The 16652-nt window shown below is 48.4% G+C and overlaps 1 long non-coding RNA gene across 1 annotated transcript; it reads left to right on the forward strand.

Annotated features, from left to right (window-relative positions):
- Positions 1 to 8054: 8054 nt before the first annotated feature.
- On the forward strand, positions 8055 to 15873 carry LOC137853353 (uncharacterized). Its single transcript, XR_011094411.1, has 2 exons — positions 8055 to 14198; positions 15013 to 15873. It is a non-coding gene; the product is annotated as an uncharacterized lncRNA (long non-coding RNA).
- The last annotated feature ends 779 nt before the right edge of the window (positions 15874 to 16652 follow it).

Here is a 16652-nt window from a genome sequence, read left to right on the forward strand (position 1 = left end):
TGTACTGTGAAAAATCAAGGGGTTGCTGTTGTTGTTATTTCTTAAATCTAAATTATCTCTTCCTGTGTTCTAGCAACCAGGAGAACTGTTAAGGGAAAAAAAAAGTTCTAGATATTTTCAGCAAGTGTTAACATCTGAATGGAAAACTTGCTTTATTCTAGCCCTACCTTATGCAGAAATACTTGTTCCTATCTAATGGGGGTCATTTGTTGTCCTGTTGTTACAAGTCACTGTGCCATTAGAGGCCTCAATAAAAAAAAAAAGTATTAAATTTTAGAGTAGTGCTAATCCTGCCTCTTACCATCACTGCATGACCTTCTGAGATAAGTTTTAAATAACATCCCCCAGGTAGATGGGCTATGTTCCCATAACCTGTTGTTGCAGCCTGTTTTCCCAACCCAACTGCACAAAACAGGACTGCAACGCACAGCTGCTTGTTGGCCTGACAGCTGGAGGAGGGCTCCTTGTCTTCACCGTGCCATGTGCAGAGCTCTGCTTTCGTGTTGCTGGCACCAGGAGCACAAGTTCAGGGAGGAAAGGAAGCGTGGGGCTGTGCTTCATTTTATTTTTTCTTTCTTACAGTAATTCCTTAATGCTGGAGATTAGGGAAACAGTTTCTGTTCTAGGTGATGAATAAAGCACATTGAGAGTCTTCAACAGAGATTTAGGATGATGCTAAGGGGCATCTTCCAACCGCAGAACTTGTGCTCCTTCCCATAATTTATTTTTTTTTATTTTAAATCTTTCCCCAAAGCCTAGGAATGGTAATTAAACTGTAGCTGCAGGAATAATGACAGATATGGGCCCCTTGCCTACACCTTTTCATCACCGCACCCATCTCCCATCTGTTTTTTATTTGCCCTAAAGCTTAAGTGGTTTCAGGATCCTCTACTTGCATGTGTGTTTCCACTGTGTGCCCATTTTAAATCTCTCCAGGTATTTTAATGAATTAATTAATTGACAGTTGCTGACCTCAACACAAGTACATCCTGTAAGTCCTGACTTGCATCAGGCACTTTTCTTAGCGCAGCAGCCTTCTGGGGGCTATTCCAAACCTAAACCTTTGTGTTTTCCAATAAGTTTCCCTTCTGAACCACTCTGTGTAACCCTGATGCTGGCTTTCCCTGCCAAAGCAGGAAAGACAAGGGTGGCATTAAATACATGAAAGGGAGTATTTTGGGAAGTGCCTGACCACACGATCTCCTTGTAATGTTTTTGGGTTTTCCCACTGGAGTAGTGTTGATGCCCACTACAAACTACCCTGTGATGTCCAGTAGGAGCTGGTGGGATTGATGTTAGCACCTGTAATGCTGGTAGGTAAGAAAGTCACCTCCTGATGGGGGTGCTAGTGCTTTCTGCAGCATTGCTAGGTGATAACCTGGAACTAGAACTGGAATAACCTACAAAATATTGTCAGCACTGGAATCTGTGCGCCATGTGAGAACAAAACGCTGTATGATCATTGCCCATTATCTAATTATACAAGAACTTACAGCCCTGGAGGGTGAACAGCTAATTAACTTCCCCACTTTTAAAAGGGTAACAAAGAAGGGAGGGATGTTTGTGTGAGCCAAAAAAAGGCTCTTGCTCCAGTGAAGTCACGTGTTCCTTGAGAGGTGAAGGAGGCAGGCTGGTGTGGACATAGCTCTGCATCCTGATCCTCTTAATGCTGTGCAGGGGGTTGTAGAGGCAGGAAGTTTGCTTTTAGGAGTAGATTGCTTGCTCAAAAACAGCTCAGCTATTGAGATGCAACTCATAATTCACTGACTCACGAACCCAGCTTGTCCAGGGAGGCAGCTGATGCTCGACCTTGCTTGCCTTCAGTGCAACATGAGAGATCTTCTACATTTGAGGATTTGCTTGTGCAGAATTCTAAACAGAATCTCTCTGGAGCATTTGATCTTTTGGTGTGGATGGGAAGCACTGGGGAAAGGCCATGGTTTTACCCCACGTTGGGGCTTGCTGTTATCACCTGGGAGAAGAGCTGCCTGTCAAAAAAGCAGTGGCATTTCTCCGTATGATTAAAGGTCCTGCAGCTTTTGTGTCTCAGACCTCATGCTGAATGCACCAGCATTTAGTGCCCTAGACTCTAATTTTACTTTCCAAGCAGCACTGGACAGCTTCCACCTCACCTAGAGGCAGTGCCTTCCTTCAGAGCCCTCATCGCTGCCTCTCAGGACCTGCACACTATCACCTGGCTCGTGAAACACCGAGCACCCTGTTGTGTGAGCCAGGGTTCCTAAACGTGAGGGACTCCCCAGCCTCTTGGGAGCAGCGTGAGCACCACTGACCTGCTGTTCTTTGCCGATGCAGGATGCAGACAGGTCTCCTCCCAGGCGTCAGCGTGGCTCAGCAGGGCAGCACCCCTCTCCTCGGGCTGCAGCAGCAAGCTGTGCTGGGCTGCTGGGGGATCTGGAAACGGAGCCTTCGTCTGCCTGGGAAATCAAAACCAGCAGGCATTCTCAAAACAACCTGTAGGCTATAAAACACAACTGTGTGGCTGCGGTGCTCCTGAGAGCTCACAGCTCACACCTGGCACGGGGCAGACTGTGTTTGAGCTGTTGCCTTTGCAGTGGGTGTGCAAGGACCAGATAGCTACCTTGGCCAGAAAAAATAAATTAAAAGCTACCTACCAACAAACAAAAAACCCAGGCCAAACATGGAAAGCAGAATTTGAAGTACTGCCCCATCCAGACCCAGAGGCTAATTGTTCTAATCAGAAAGGCCTAATTGCCTGCAAGTGACTGAGAATGAGATTTCAGCGCGTGCAGTGACACCCAGGCAGTTTCTGGGGAGCAGCTGATGTGCTCTTGTCCACATTCTGGCAGTAACATGGGTGTGTACGTTCCTGGGTTGCTGTTGATTACAGAGCTGTTAGCTCGACGACTTTTACACTCCAACTGGCTTTCTCCAACTTTCCCCAAACCCACGGTGCAAGTTTCTGCTGAAAAAGGTGGGTGACTAACTTGGGAGGTAGAGTGGGCCCTTATAAATCAGTGTGCTTGCTATTTTTGGAGGTTTGCTTAAGGAGTGGAGTGGGTCAGAAGGAAGTGACTCTTTTTTTTTTTTTTCTTCCCCATCCCCCCCTGACATTGTAACACAGTTGTTGCTTTCAAGAATATGCATGGTCTGTTTTCTTCAGACTATTGGCTCGTCTGGTAAAATAATTAGCTGTTAGGCAGACAGAGGGAAAGGATCACATCTGCACAAGACAGGAAGACTGGGACAGTAGAAAGGGGAAAAAAAAAAATCCCTGCTTGAATCACAGCTGCCCACCATGCATAGTAACAGAGCCTGCCAAGAATATTCAAATTGATTTAGGGAGAAAAGCTGAGGAAACCGTTTAACCCCAGCCTGCTTGGATCTGTGACAGTACCTCTCTAGGCTGCTCCCGCTTTAGGCCAAAAGAAGGGTTTTTCAAGCCGTGTGTTTCTCCAGCCACCCTGCCTCTACCCCCTTTTGCAGCAGGAACACAAAATACGGCCTCACTGACAGGCACGGGGCCGTGCGCTGCCGAGCAGCTTTCCACGCGGCAAGAATAACCGAAGGTGGGAACATTTATTTCCTATTGATGGGATTAAGTTGTAATTGGATCATGTGATTAAACCCGAGAGCCAGGCAGATCATTTGTGACTAATTTCAGGCAGTGGGAACCTTCCTGCTGCCTGCAGAGTGCTCTGAGTTAGGCCCCCTCTCGCCACCATGGGTCTGCAGAGGCATCGTCTGCGAGCAGCCTTCCCAAGTGCACGAGGCCAAAGTTACTCGCCCAAGACTTTCGGGGAGCACACGTCCGCTGCAGGCTGCTTGCAAGCAGTTACGAGCGAGGCTTTTGCATCAAAACTGTGGCTAGTGATTAGTTTGGACAGGCGAGTCATCCAGCGAATCCCTTTCCCTACTTAAATACATCTATTACCGGAATCTGTAAGGAGAAGCTTGCCTAATGGTTAAAATATGGTTTGTGGGGAATATGGCTTGGTGTTTGTTCTCAGAACCTGTTGTCTCAGACCAGCTTTTCCTACGGGAGTCCCCGGCTCAGTCCCAGCCATCTCTGCAATAAACCCACAGAAGGATAGCTGGAGAAATGCACAGAACCACGTCCAAATAAAACACAAGCGCCATAACGCAGGTATTTCAGTGCTTGCCTTCAGGTGCTAGTGCTCAGGCTGCAAGCTGCAGCCCTAAATGCCACCCAAATACCAGCTGGAGCAGCAAACCCCAACATTCAGCCCCCCGAACTTCTCAGCTGCAGCCTCGCTTGCATCGGGAGGCCTTTGGCACACGAGCTTTTTTTCCGGTTAAAACACAAGTTCCCTGGGTACCGAAATGTCTGCTGCGAGGCAAATGCAGGAGTGCTGAGGCCCTGACAGCACTCAGCAGCTATGTGCTTTGTCCATGCCTAAACCACAACAGGCCCCGGCAGCAAAGCATTCCCCATTGAGCTCGCCTGCAGAGCCAGGCTGCAAGATGTGCGCACAAGATGTTTTTGGATCAGGTCTCACATCAAAACAGCTGTGGGAGGAAATGGGCCCAGTAGTCAGACCACATTCACCATTAATATTCATTTATGCACAAATACGAACACAATCGGCGATGACTTCTAAAGGAATGAGCCTCGCTAAGCCCAGGAAGAGACACTTCTGGGCTCTGGACAAATAATTTAGAGGCCACTGAAAGGAAACCTGAATGCTCTTCCTCTGTTTTGTGAGAAGGAAAGGGATCCTGCCGGCACATCCGAGGGGGAAGGAGCCATCTCCTGCCAGCCTCATCAGGATTAGGCACCTCCCTGCCTCCCGGCACAGGGCACCACGCAGGTGCTGGACACGCAGGGCTGTTGCAGAAGGCTGGGATACAGGAGCAGTGCCGACCAAACCTGCAGATAGGCGGGTGTCTTCAGAGAGGTTTGAGGATGTGTGCTTGCAGTTGGGTTCTAAAAGGGGGGAAGAGTTACAAACCAGAACCAGAGGAGGGTTAATTGCATGTTTTTCCTTGTGAATGATACTTGGAAGCCCTGAAATCACAGCCCTGAAGCAGGCAGGATCAAGCAACATCCCAAAGACTGAGATATTCAGAGCCCCGGCTTTAGAGCAGCAAGTCCTCAGCTCATGGCAAGAGAACATGGAATAGGGAAAACCCAACCCAGGGGAAGAAAAATAAATAATCAGAGTGGCAGAGAGGGAAATAGGGAAAACAGAGAGACCACAGCAAGGCCCACCGTCACAAACAGCTTTGCTCGCCTTTGCTGGTGACCAATTGCTCAAGCACAGCCCGAGGATGCTCCTCAGAGGATGTGGTGAAGTGCCAACAGTCAGTCTGCAAACACGCAGCGTCCCTGGCCGGACCCCTTTTGAGGGAAATGAACCAAGTCCTGGACAGGGTAAGAGAGGTGTCGATCCTCTCTAGGGGTCTAAGGAAGCCTTCATTTGACTTGTCCCAGCCTCGCATTTTTATTTCAAGTAATTGATGCATCGTGGATTGCAGCCCGCTGGAAGCAGCTGTCTCACAGCGAGCACAAAGATGGAGGTCTCTGGGTTTTCCTGGAGGACATGGCTGCGCTTTGAGAAGCAAAGCCTGGAAAAGCACACGAGAAAAACCTTCCTCCCCAAGGCTTGTTCAAGTTTCCCGCTCATGCTGGAGAAGTTGTTGAAGGGGTAGGGAGCGTAAATCCACTAACACCAGGAATCCATTTGCTTTCAAACCGAATTCCTCTGTGAACCGCTGTGAAGGAGAAAACACACGAGACCAAATCCAAAAAATCCTGTCGCTGTCTCCTGAGGAACCTCAGCGAGATGGCTGAGCATCACCTTACACCGAGGGTCCATCTGACTCCCAGTATCTGCACGCACCAGAAGATGCCTGCCAACTTCAAGGCAGAGGCTCATGTGCACACCAGGCAGGATGAAGCCTAAAAACCACTGGTAGTTACACTTTTACTGCCAGAAGCAACATTTTAATCTAAGTATTGGCTCCCGACAGAGCCTGTACTCTGAGGCACTGCAACATCTTTCCTCCATCTGAATAATTGCGAGTGCCTGTCTTTAATCTATTTTCAAGAATTGTTGGGTTTAATTTTTTTTTTTTAAATATATATATTATTATTTTTTTTAAGTACAAAAGAAAATGTTTCTGTGTATACATTCATGGCAACAGAGCTGCACAGAGACAGAAACTAATGGAAGGTCCATATGTCGGGAGAATACCGTGTGTAATGAGAACTGCTGCATTTTTGTAAAATGTAATGGGACAGATACGCAGCAGCTGTGGGTTACTCAAGAAGCAGCTAATTTAGCAAGCTGAATTCAAGGATATTTCCCAGATCTCCCAAACAATGAATAGCAGTGTTGTTTAAGATTACCATTATGCCTTACATCCTCCTTTGACTGGAAGCAGGGGGAGGAAGCCTCTATCTGTGCTTCTGGGGCAGAAGTACATGATTAGTGCCTAGCTATCATAGGAAGCCCCAGGGGAGCACAGGGGTCTGGGCTTGAAGGAAGGAAGGAAATCGTGTAGGATAAACAAAAAAGAGCCTCAGGAAAGCAGTTGAGATGGGCAAGACTTGGTGAAAAATAGAAAAGAGAAATAAAAAAAGGAAGGGACCTACTGGAGTTCTAGCTAATATTAAACTTATAAAAATAAACAAAACCAGAATGAAACAACAAGAAAAAAACCAACACACCTTATTCTAAAACAGCGTTAGGAACTTAGCAGGTTCATATTTCCATACGCTGCCCAGCAGGCCCAGATTTCACCTCCTGCTCCACCAAAAAAACTGTCTCCCTACAAAATCTCCAGATTTATTTTTTTTTACGGGGAAGGTCCCTGCGGTGACGATGCCAGCGCTGCCAGGAGCACACGGCTGTAGTTTGCGGCCGCCCTTCTGCAGCTGGGAGGCAGAGGGGGAGGAAAGGGACGGGGCTAATCTGGAATCCAAATTTGTTGCAGGTTTCACACGTGTAAACAAAAGTGGCCGGGCCGTGCAGACAGTCTGGGGCCTCGTTACATCAGCTTGAGGAGGGTTTGTCAAGCGTAACGCAAAGCAATCCTTCCCCTGAAAAAAAAAAAAAAAAGGAAAGAAAAAAACCACACCACACCTCTCCCTCAGCAAATTAAGAGATTACCTGAGCGAGTGGAGTTTGCAAAGGATTTTCAGATACAGTAACTTGGTAGCAGTAACTGGAAAGGACATTGCTGCGTTAAGACAGATTGCATTTATCTGGTTCCCAGATCATGATGTTAGAATTTCCTCTTACAGTACCGTTGAGATAAGCGAAGGCCCTATCTCCCTGTACAAGAAAAACACTTGATTTCCACACAAACGGAATGAGCTTGCACAAGAGAAGTACCAGGAAAATCCATCTCTCCCGGCCAGGCTCTCCTCCCTGCTCCGCTGCTGGAAATGACCAAAGCTCTGAGCCTCGCCGTGCGCTCCCGGGGGTAGAGCAGAGCAGAGGCTCGTGCTTTGCTGACAGAGTCATTCCCTCAAGCCTGGCTTTAGACACTCATTATAGCAACAGTTTCTCTCCCAGGCCCAAGCCAAACCTTTTGCTTAGTTACACAGGGAAGGGAACTTCTGAAATCGGCGTTAGAGACGCTGAGTGGTTTGTGTAATGTCGCAGCGGGCTTCCCAAGTGCTCCATGGAAGAGCACATCTGCGGGCAGCAAAAGGCTATCGTGGGCCAGGGACTTTGCTCTTTGCCATATATCACTGACACAAGGCAAGTCTGCGGCGTAATTCTGCTCCTGGAGTCACAGCTGAAGCAAGATAGAGCTGGAAGCTTTGGGCCTACCTGCAATGAATGCTTTTTAAAACATTTTTTTTTTTTCTTCTTAAAACTTTCGGAGCTGCCCCTTCCTGTTTAATGCTAAACAAAAACCTCCCTGCGACACCAGCACGAAACCCTCAGCGTACTTCATTCCTTTGCACGAGGACAAAAGCCCAGCCCCTCAGCCAGGGGAGCCTGAATTTATTCAGGAGTCCATAGGAAACAGCTGTTGCTTCCAGCCCAGCCTCTCCTTTATCTCCTTTATTGTTTATTCATGTCTCAGCTAATGCTGGCCACTGCGAGCGGGTCAGGACTCTGCACTCCGAAAAGCTCCTCGGAAGCTGATGGAAGTCAGCCCGGTGCCAGGGGGATGGAGGAGCCGGGTTTTGCATTATTCAGTTCCCAGCTGGTGACAGAGGTAAATTCCTGACTGGGCTAGCTCATAGCGCAGGCAGGAGCCAAGCTTCTGCCCCAGGTTTTTGCAGAGGGGGGCAAACACTCAGCTTGAAGGAAGCCAAATGCAACAAGATGAACATGGAGCATGGCTTTTGACCTCTCCCTGCTTCTTCTTGGAGTTTGTTGGCATCTCCTTGTACTGGGGGGGTGTTTTCCCTCCAGCTTCTGGAACAGAGTAGTGACCAGGATTATGCTCAAAAACCTGCAAAGATTAATCTGTGAAGACCGTGCTGTGGTCTCACGGCATGCAGAAGTGCTCCAGAGTCCAAACAGCCCAGAGATTTTCCAGGGAAAAAGCAGAGGGTGGTGACCCCACCAGGCTTTTGCTGGAGTTTTCCTACCAGGCAGGGGAGAAGGCGGCAGTAAGGAGCCTGGCGTGGAGCACAGGGAAATGGGAGGCAGGCCTCCCATGTCCTACTTCGAACTGCCTCCGTTTGTCTCTGTTTCCCAGCCAAAACGTGGGTGTAATTGTTCAGGCAGAGCATGAAGCTCTAAAGCCTCACGGTGGCTAAGGCGTAGCGGGGGGACAGCGTGATGTCAGCAAGAAGCGAGCTGTTTTCCTCAGCGGCAGCAGAAGTAGCGAGCTAGAACCTCAGAAAGAGCATTTCAGCTCCCCAGACGGGCAGGGGGACAGCCCCACGTCTCCCCTTGCAGAAAGGCTTGTTGAGTTTTCTGTGCTGGGCACCTCGGAGCGCTGCAGGTATCGCTCACGCTGCTGGAGCGCTGCAGGGAGAGGGGCAGTGTGTTTGCCACGGGGAAGAGGAGGAAGGAGGGTGCATGCTCACGGAGCAGGCCTCTTCCCACTTCACAGCGGCTGCCAGCATCGCTTTTTTCACAGGCAGCTATTTAACAGTCAACATAAGGAAGCATCCTGAGTAGAGAGCAGCAGACGAGGCATAAATTAGGCAGCTAACTACGGATCACGGTTCCTACTCTCCTTTAAAAGGCAGGCCAGATGTCTTCAGATACTGTCGACTGCTAGTCGGCAAGGAGAAACCCTTTCAAGACCGGCTCGCTGAAGCCACAATGTGCGCTCGATTTGCTCGGCTGAGCGAGGATCTTCCTTGGCTGAGAGCAGGATCTACGCGCAGCTGAAAATACGGTGGGAATGAGTCAGTTCCTTGGAGTTTGTGTGGGAGGCAAAGACAGAGCTGTGGGTGGCTTCAAAGTGTTAAACAGCCTTTTAAATTCAGGCCCGGATTCTCAGAGGAATAAGGAAACAGAGATATTCACCCAGCCTGGATTCAGTTCCGTGCCTTGGGTCAGCCTTGAGAAAATTGCTCTCCGATAGTGGCAGCCACTTCCTTGGCGTGCAGGTCTGCCTGCTCCCCGGCCAGTCCGGCCTCAGATGTAATTAAGACGTGGGGTTAAACAGCAAACCCAGTTAGATGGACCCTTACCTGTAGCAAGGCAGCACCTGGCCTTTCTCTGATGGCTGCAGGCTGCCCCCGAGGCAAGGCAGAGCCCCCCAGCCCCAGGCAGTGTCTGTCTGTCCATCACATCTCACTTGAGCTGCCACAGGGATCTCTGGTACCTGCTCGAAGCTGCTCGAAGCTTTCCTGCTCTGTTTCAGCCCGGAGCTTGCCCACCCCGTGGTCTATCATCACACCTCGGGGGTTAAAAGCGCTGAGATCTGGTCCTGGGAGATGGGGGACAAGGGATGCCGTGAGTTAAATCACCTGGCACATCGGAAATTCAGGCTCCATCCAGTTACCTCCTGCCAACTCTTTGCCATTCAGCCCCGTTCTCCTATCGTCTGGTCAGCTCTAAAGAGGATTTATTGCTTTTACTGGATCAGGCTCACCCTTCCATTTAAGTGGATTAATGCGGGTTAGCTCCAACTTAGCCCCACACAGCATTAGCCAAGTCAACATAAAGTTCCCTACTACTGGCAGCGCTGTTGTTTTTTCCCTGCCCTGATGAATTTTTAATGGCCTTTATGTGCAAAAGCAGCTTTGCAAAATCTTAGGCTCCTGCTTTCCAACTTCGATGATTTGGCATGTGAAGAATGCAATGAATATTTAAACCTGCAGTTTGGCAGGGCCTAGGAAGCTGCTCTTTCGGGGACCGGCCAGGACCTGTGCGAAAACCCAGCGCGGAGAAAGAGCTCGTGAGGATGCAGCAGTCTTCAGCCCTCAGCCCGAGTCACCCGGAGCCCACCGTTCTTTGCATTCTTTTAATTAGCCTCAGGACTCATCTGGAGGAGCCGCACGCGGGTGGAGCTGCGGGTTGTTTGATAGATGACTCAGATCGCTCTGCCGGCCGTATTTTATGAACGCCAAAGTAGCTGTTGAAGGCTGTTACGTACCGCTGGGACCCGGGTCCCCATCCCTGTAGACAATGTGCAACCATGTGGTAACAAGCGCCGCCTGCAAGACCTTACCATCAAGCCAGACGAGGCAGAAGGGGCAAAAAAGGAAGGGTGCCCCTCTCGTGCCCTCCTCGTCCAGCTGGGTGAGCTGTGGGTTCGCACACGCACTCGGGCAGCCACCCGTGAGCAGCTCACTGCAACCCCTCGTGCCCACCTCGAGCCCGCAGCGACATCCAGGCACATCGACTCGGCTTCGTCGGCTGTAAAAGGGCACCCGGCTCCGGAGCCGTGGCCAGAAAACCTCCATCATCCGCTCGAACACACAGGGACAGATGCTGGAATTGAGCCAAGACAACGCAGCTTTCATCTCCGACATGAAAGGGGGCTCCCTCTGACATTTGGAGGCCCACTTTTTTTTTTTAAGAGCTGCTGTGCAAAATGCAGTTCACACGAGCTCAAACGCTACAGAGGGGCATGCCTCCGAAACCTCCCTGGTAAAAACCTCTCTGTGAGCTCCTCTCTGAAAGGTGGATGCAGGAGGAACCCCGTTGCCTTTGGCCAAGCAGCTGGCCCCGTGTCTCAGCCAGCTCCTGCTGGCACCAGTGCTGCCCAGAATGGGGTTTGGGGTTGGGTACCGGCAGGGAAAGGTGCTCGTTTCTTCAGAAATGGCTCATGCTGTCTGTCTCGGGTGGCTTTCTGGAGATGCCGGAGTGTCTAAACGTGGGCAGCTCTGCGCTGTGTAGTTGCGAAGCCAAGCAGCCCTGCTGTAGCCAGTGGCTCTCTTCGCATGTGATCAGATTTAGGAGGCTCCACGGGCTGTGTCGTTATCTGCGTGCGGTAATTTGTTAAGTCTGGCCTACATAGTCAGCGGGGCTATTCCCTTCGGGTTGTTATTATTAGCAAGACTCGGAGGTTTTAAGCCTTTCTGGAGCTCAGGAATCTCTCTCATCATGCAAGCAGAAGCCTAAGGAAATCTCTTGTAATCATTGACTACGATAATTTAATTTCAGCGATGGAAAGATAGCCGGATTGATGCACGGGAGCGCGAGGGGAGAAAGAAAAAAGGTGGAAGCAGACTTCAAGCTGGCAACAAGCAAGAAGCAAATCATCCACCTACAGCACTGCGGAGATGCAGCCAACACTCTCAGCTGAATTAACAAATTGTGAAGCAGACCCTTTAGCAGCTAGAGCCAGACTGAAAAAATATATATAAAAACCCAACAACTCAGGGCATTACTTGACACATTTCTTTGCCCTGGTTGGGAAAACATGTCACTTCCCTCCTCGATATCGCTGGGATATGTTAAAACAAGTATTCCATGAGCGATGAAAACACCAAAGCTTGGTTTCCAAAGGATGTGTCTGGCTGTTTGGGGGAGATGTGTGGTGTAAACCTGAAGTTGCTCTCGTGGAGGGGATTTTCAGAGCCCAGTAAAGCACAGCTGCCAGCCAAGAGCTCACCCCCAGGTAGGGCATTCATGACAGGTCTTGTCCCACACTGGTTTCCTGGTGTCTAATCGGGGATGAGCTCACGCTTTGCTTTGCTTCAGCAAGAGGGCTCACAGCTCTCTGTTTTACCCAGCTGATATTTTTCATGAAGCCCAAAGGAAATTAATTTCTCCAGGACTTCAGTTTGGTTTTCACCGTCCATGAGGTTCAAGAACCATTACAGGGGCAGGACGAGCAGAAGATTGATTGTGCAAACACAAATCCTTTAGAAACCAAGCCAACGTTGAACCTGTGTGCATCTTTTTACTCCAAGCTGTGATTAAATTCAATGAGGCGCAGAGCCCAAGGACCCACGTCGTAAAACCCCATACCTGCTGGCTTCAGCTATCCACCGCCTGCTTCCAGAGACGCTGCTCATCCACAGCTCCTGCTAGAGCCAGCTAAACAAATTGGAAGTCTCAAACTGGGCTCTGAACATCAGCTGAGGAGTTTCTGCATCAAATCCCCTAAGTTTCTACAATTAGGCTGACGTGTGTGTTTGGCTTGTGACTAAGACCAAAAAGGTGCCACTCGAATAGACTCTGAGGGCAACTCAGGCCGCAAAATTTTTTTGTATTTCTTCACCAGAGATGGGAAAATGCACAGCAGGGCTTTGCACAAAACTCAGACAAACACAACGAGGTCTGTTGGTATTGCTCTAGGTATTAGGCAGGCTCTCACAAAAGCAGCTGCCAATAATTAGTCTCCTAACTCGGTATTTCAGAGCTGGTTAAATATTTACTGAAGCCAGTGGAAAATCTGCCATTGACCACAGTGGAGCCGATATTTTACACCCAACCATCTAGGAAATGTTGCGTGCTTCAGGAAGAAGGGCAGACATTCAGCACCTCTCAGAACAAAGTCACTTTACCTTAGGAGCCTAAATATGGACTTTACACCTTCAGCTTAGACACCCAGTTTATCCTAGATTACATTCACGGCTACAATTTGAAATTACCCAGTCCCAGAAAACAAATATTAGACATCCCGTGCAGTGTCAGCAGTCTGACAAATAAAGACAACAATAAATTTGCTTTCTTTTCACTACCCACGTCACATCCTCAATCTGTTCTGTGTCTCTTGACACACAGGAGGCTTGGGAGAACCTGTCCAACAGTAAGAACACAATGCCATCTCAGCAGTAAGAAACCCGAGGTTCAACGATTCGGAAGGGGGGATTCAAAACCCCTGCCAAGAGGAGGTTTTGGAGGAGGAGACACCACCATCCGCAAAATGGCTGCTGCAGGGCCGCAGCTCCTGAGCAGCGTCACATTTGCCAGGCTATCTGCATGAAAAACAAGCTGGGAAAAAAACAAACAAACTATCAAATCAGCACTACAGCAATCCCCAGAGAAAACAGTAGAAGGGCTGTTACAGTATTTCAGAAAAATCAAATACATTTCAAATAAAAATCTGCTAGGCTTGATGAATAAACTCACATCACTCTTCCATTCAGTTGATTTTTTTTTTCAAAGAGGCATATAAACTTTCCTGTTCGAGGGGATAAATCAATGACAAACTGTCTGATGTTGGGAAGAAATTTCCTCTGCTAGCAGATGATTTCAATACAGAGTTTCTTGTATTCTCTGCCTTTGAAGTATCTGGTACAGGCTGTGGTTAGAGACAGGATATCAGCCTGACGAACCCCAAAGACATTTTCTTGTAGCTCAAAGTTCAGATGGTCACAAACAGCAGTTGTTCTGGTTAGAAAAAAGTATCACGCATTTGCTGTGAGTTCAAAAGCTCTCTGCTCAGCACCTGGGTTTTCTGCTCTTCATGCCACATCTTTACAACCACTTCCTTCAGGAACTGGCCATAAAACGAGCTCTGATGGTGACAGCTCTTAAAATGTTATGTATGTGAGCGGGTTTGAAAACACAGTCCTTCCAGGGACGCCTCTTTGTTACAGGACCTTTTTCTCTTGTATGTTATTACATAGGCACTCTTTCAGCCTTTTAATCTTTGTAATTCCAAGCTAATATCGGAAAGAATCGCTGCCAGCTTGAAACCCAGTAAGCTGTCAAAAATGAGTGAAACGTGGCTGTGGGAATGTCCCTGCCAATTTGTTCGTTTGAAAGGCAAATCTGCTTGCTTTTTCTGGATGCTTTTCTTTTTCTTTTCCAAGCTAGTTTGTGAAGATCCAAGTGAATGAAACGCCCTGGCCATTGGTCACAGGAAAAAAGGTAATGAGCTGAGGTTGGAACCAGCGATGCTGGGGGCTTTCTGCTGTGGCATTTCTCAGGCTGGGACGAGCAGTCCGCAGGAGGCACGTCTTTACCTGTCACTAGAGATACCCCAAGGAACAGCTTCCACATGAAATGTCTTCTCAGCCGGGCTGGTGGAAGTGGGGGCACCCAAGGCCCATTCCTCTCCCACTAACCCCTGGCACACTTTCAGCTGGCTGGGGTTAACCCGTGTGTCCTTTCCCCCGGGAAAAGGAGGAAACGGCGTGTCCTCAGCTGCCAGCAGGATGCTCTGGCTCCTCACTCACCTACTCGTGACTGTGCAGGAGCAGAGCGTGGCTCCTATTTCAAACAAAGCTCTTTAAAGGCAGGTTTGGGGAGCTGGTGCACTGTAAAGGATAATAAATCCCTTCTTACGGGCTAAAGCTGTCACTGCACAGAGTCTTCCTTAGGGGACTGGGGGAAGGAGAAGACTGCAGAAAGTTTGCCTCAGGGAGTCACCAGGGAGGGAGGTATTTTGGGTGCCAGACCTTGAGATATTGCCAGCTAAATCCTGCAAATCCCAGGAGACAAATTCTGGCTCTACTTAAGTGCAAGGTTTTTTTTGCCACTGACTTAAGCGGAGCCAGGATTTTACCCCGGGGAACTGCAGAACGGAATCTCCTGGCATCGGATGGGCTGTTCTCTCCCCAGTCTTCTCTACCTGAGGCTGGAAGGAGTCCATTTGTTCCAAGTCTAGGGAAGCACAAAAGCAGCATTGCATCTGAGATGTGTGCTTTTAAATTAAATCTGACATTTCTTGCTACCTCCCCAGCACGTCACAGCCCTTCAGAGCTCTCTGCGAAGACAGGGGTAAGTGTGAGGACTTTGCCCACCCCCAGGACTTTGCTCTCAGGCCCGTGGTGCTTTTGGCCATGAGTGGAAGCACAACTGTGTCTCAGCCCTGCGGCAAATGGCACGGCAAAAAGAAACTCCTCTGAGCAGAAAACATCCCTTTGCTTCATCCTACAGCTATTTCTGTCTCTCCTTTGGAAGGATTCCCATGTCTGTGGCTGGCTGAACCACTTAATGGGGTTCTGGGGTTTTCCCCGAGATGAGGAGTTCACTGAAGCCTATTCACCAAGTGAACAGAGAAATCCTGCAGCGATACCCAATACTTGGGGCCACTGCACTGAAAACCCCATTCATTGTTGCCAAGCCACCGGGGTCAGCCACACGGCTGGAGTTTTACCTGCTTATTTGTTTATTTAATGAGTAACTATCACTTTGGAGCTCACGTCGGTAATTTCAGATTTCTGCTCCCAGAGGGTACACAAACACACACGTGTGTAGATGTGTACACACGTTTCCTGCCTGGCAGCCTGAGCCGTGGCATGGCTCTGAATGCTCCTCTCAGAAGCACAGACCACCAGGTGGAAACCACGGGGGGTACCTCAGCTCCAGCATTGGCCCCGTACCAATGCACCACTGCATACCCTTCAAAAAAAACAAAGTGGTTTGTATTTCTCCTTCTATTTAATATCTGGATTGAACCATTTATCCAGCATCTCCATTCAGTCCTAGCCTCTACTCTGTCTGATTTAGCTACTCGGGGTTTTCTGCTACAAATTTATTGGGATTTGAATTTTGCACTGTTTAGACACAAGAAAAAAAAAAAAAAAAAAAAAAAAAAGAACAGCAGAGTGCTTCTTCTTTTGGCTGTACACATAAAAATGTTCTGTTTTAAGTTTTGGCCAGAATGTCTGCAAAATGTGGTTGGAAGTTATACTTTCTAACCTGGCTTTTATCATTGTTCTCAGGAAGCTGTAAAAAGTAAGCACTTTTAAAGTGAAATCACTTGAGTTCAGTAGTTCTAGAACCGGGCTTTTAAGGTTGGAAATGGCTCTCAAGGGCACAAGGACATAAATGCTTCAAATTTTAGAAGTGTCTGAGCTTTTAGTTCCTGAATCAGGTTGGAGCTAAACACAATCTGAACGCAGGAAATCTCAGATTCTAAGCCAGAGTGTGTTTGGGAAAATATCAGACTTGATAGTTGAAGACCAAGGATCTCACAGTTCACAATAACAAGTTCTCTGTATCTGTTCCCTTCTCATAAAATTGAAATTTTACATCAAGACCTGAAACAGTCAATAACCTTGTATTAGCACAGTGCTGAAGCAGAGAAATTGAGTGTGTGAAAATCAGAGAGATGCTTGCTTAAAGCAGTAAGCCTGCTGCTAGTCTTGTCAGTTCCCTTAAAGCAGATGTTGGCCAATTCCACAGCTCATCGTGACATAACCTTAGAAAATGCGAAAAAGAAATGTCAGTTCATATCGCGCTCTCTCTATAATTAAGAATAATTAAGAATTCTATACAAGCATTAAGCTTCAGGCTGCGTATGACTTGCTAATTTCTCAGCCGTCCCAAAACATGCATTAATTCCAGCTCCTCCATGCAATGATACGTGTTCTTAAC

This window comes from Anas acuta, chromosome 3 (assembly GCF_963932015.1).
Source record: "Anas acuta chromosome 3, bAnaAcu1.1, whole genome shotgun sequence".
In the NCBI taxonomy this organism is placed as follows: Eukaryota; Metazoa; Chordata; class Aves; order Anseriformes; family Anatidae; genus Anas; species Anas acuta.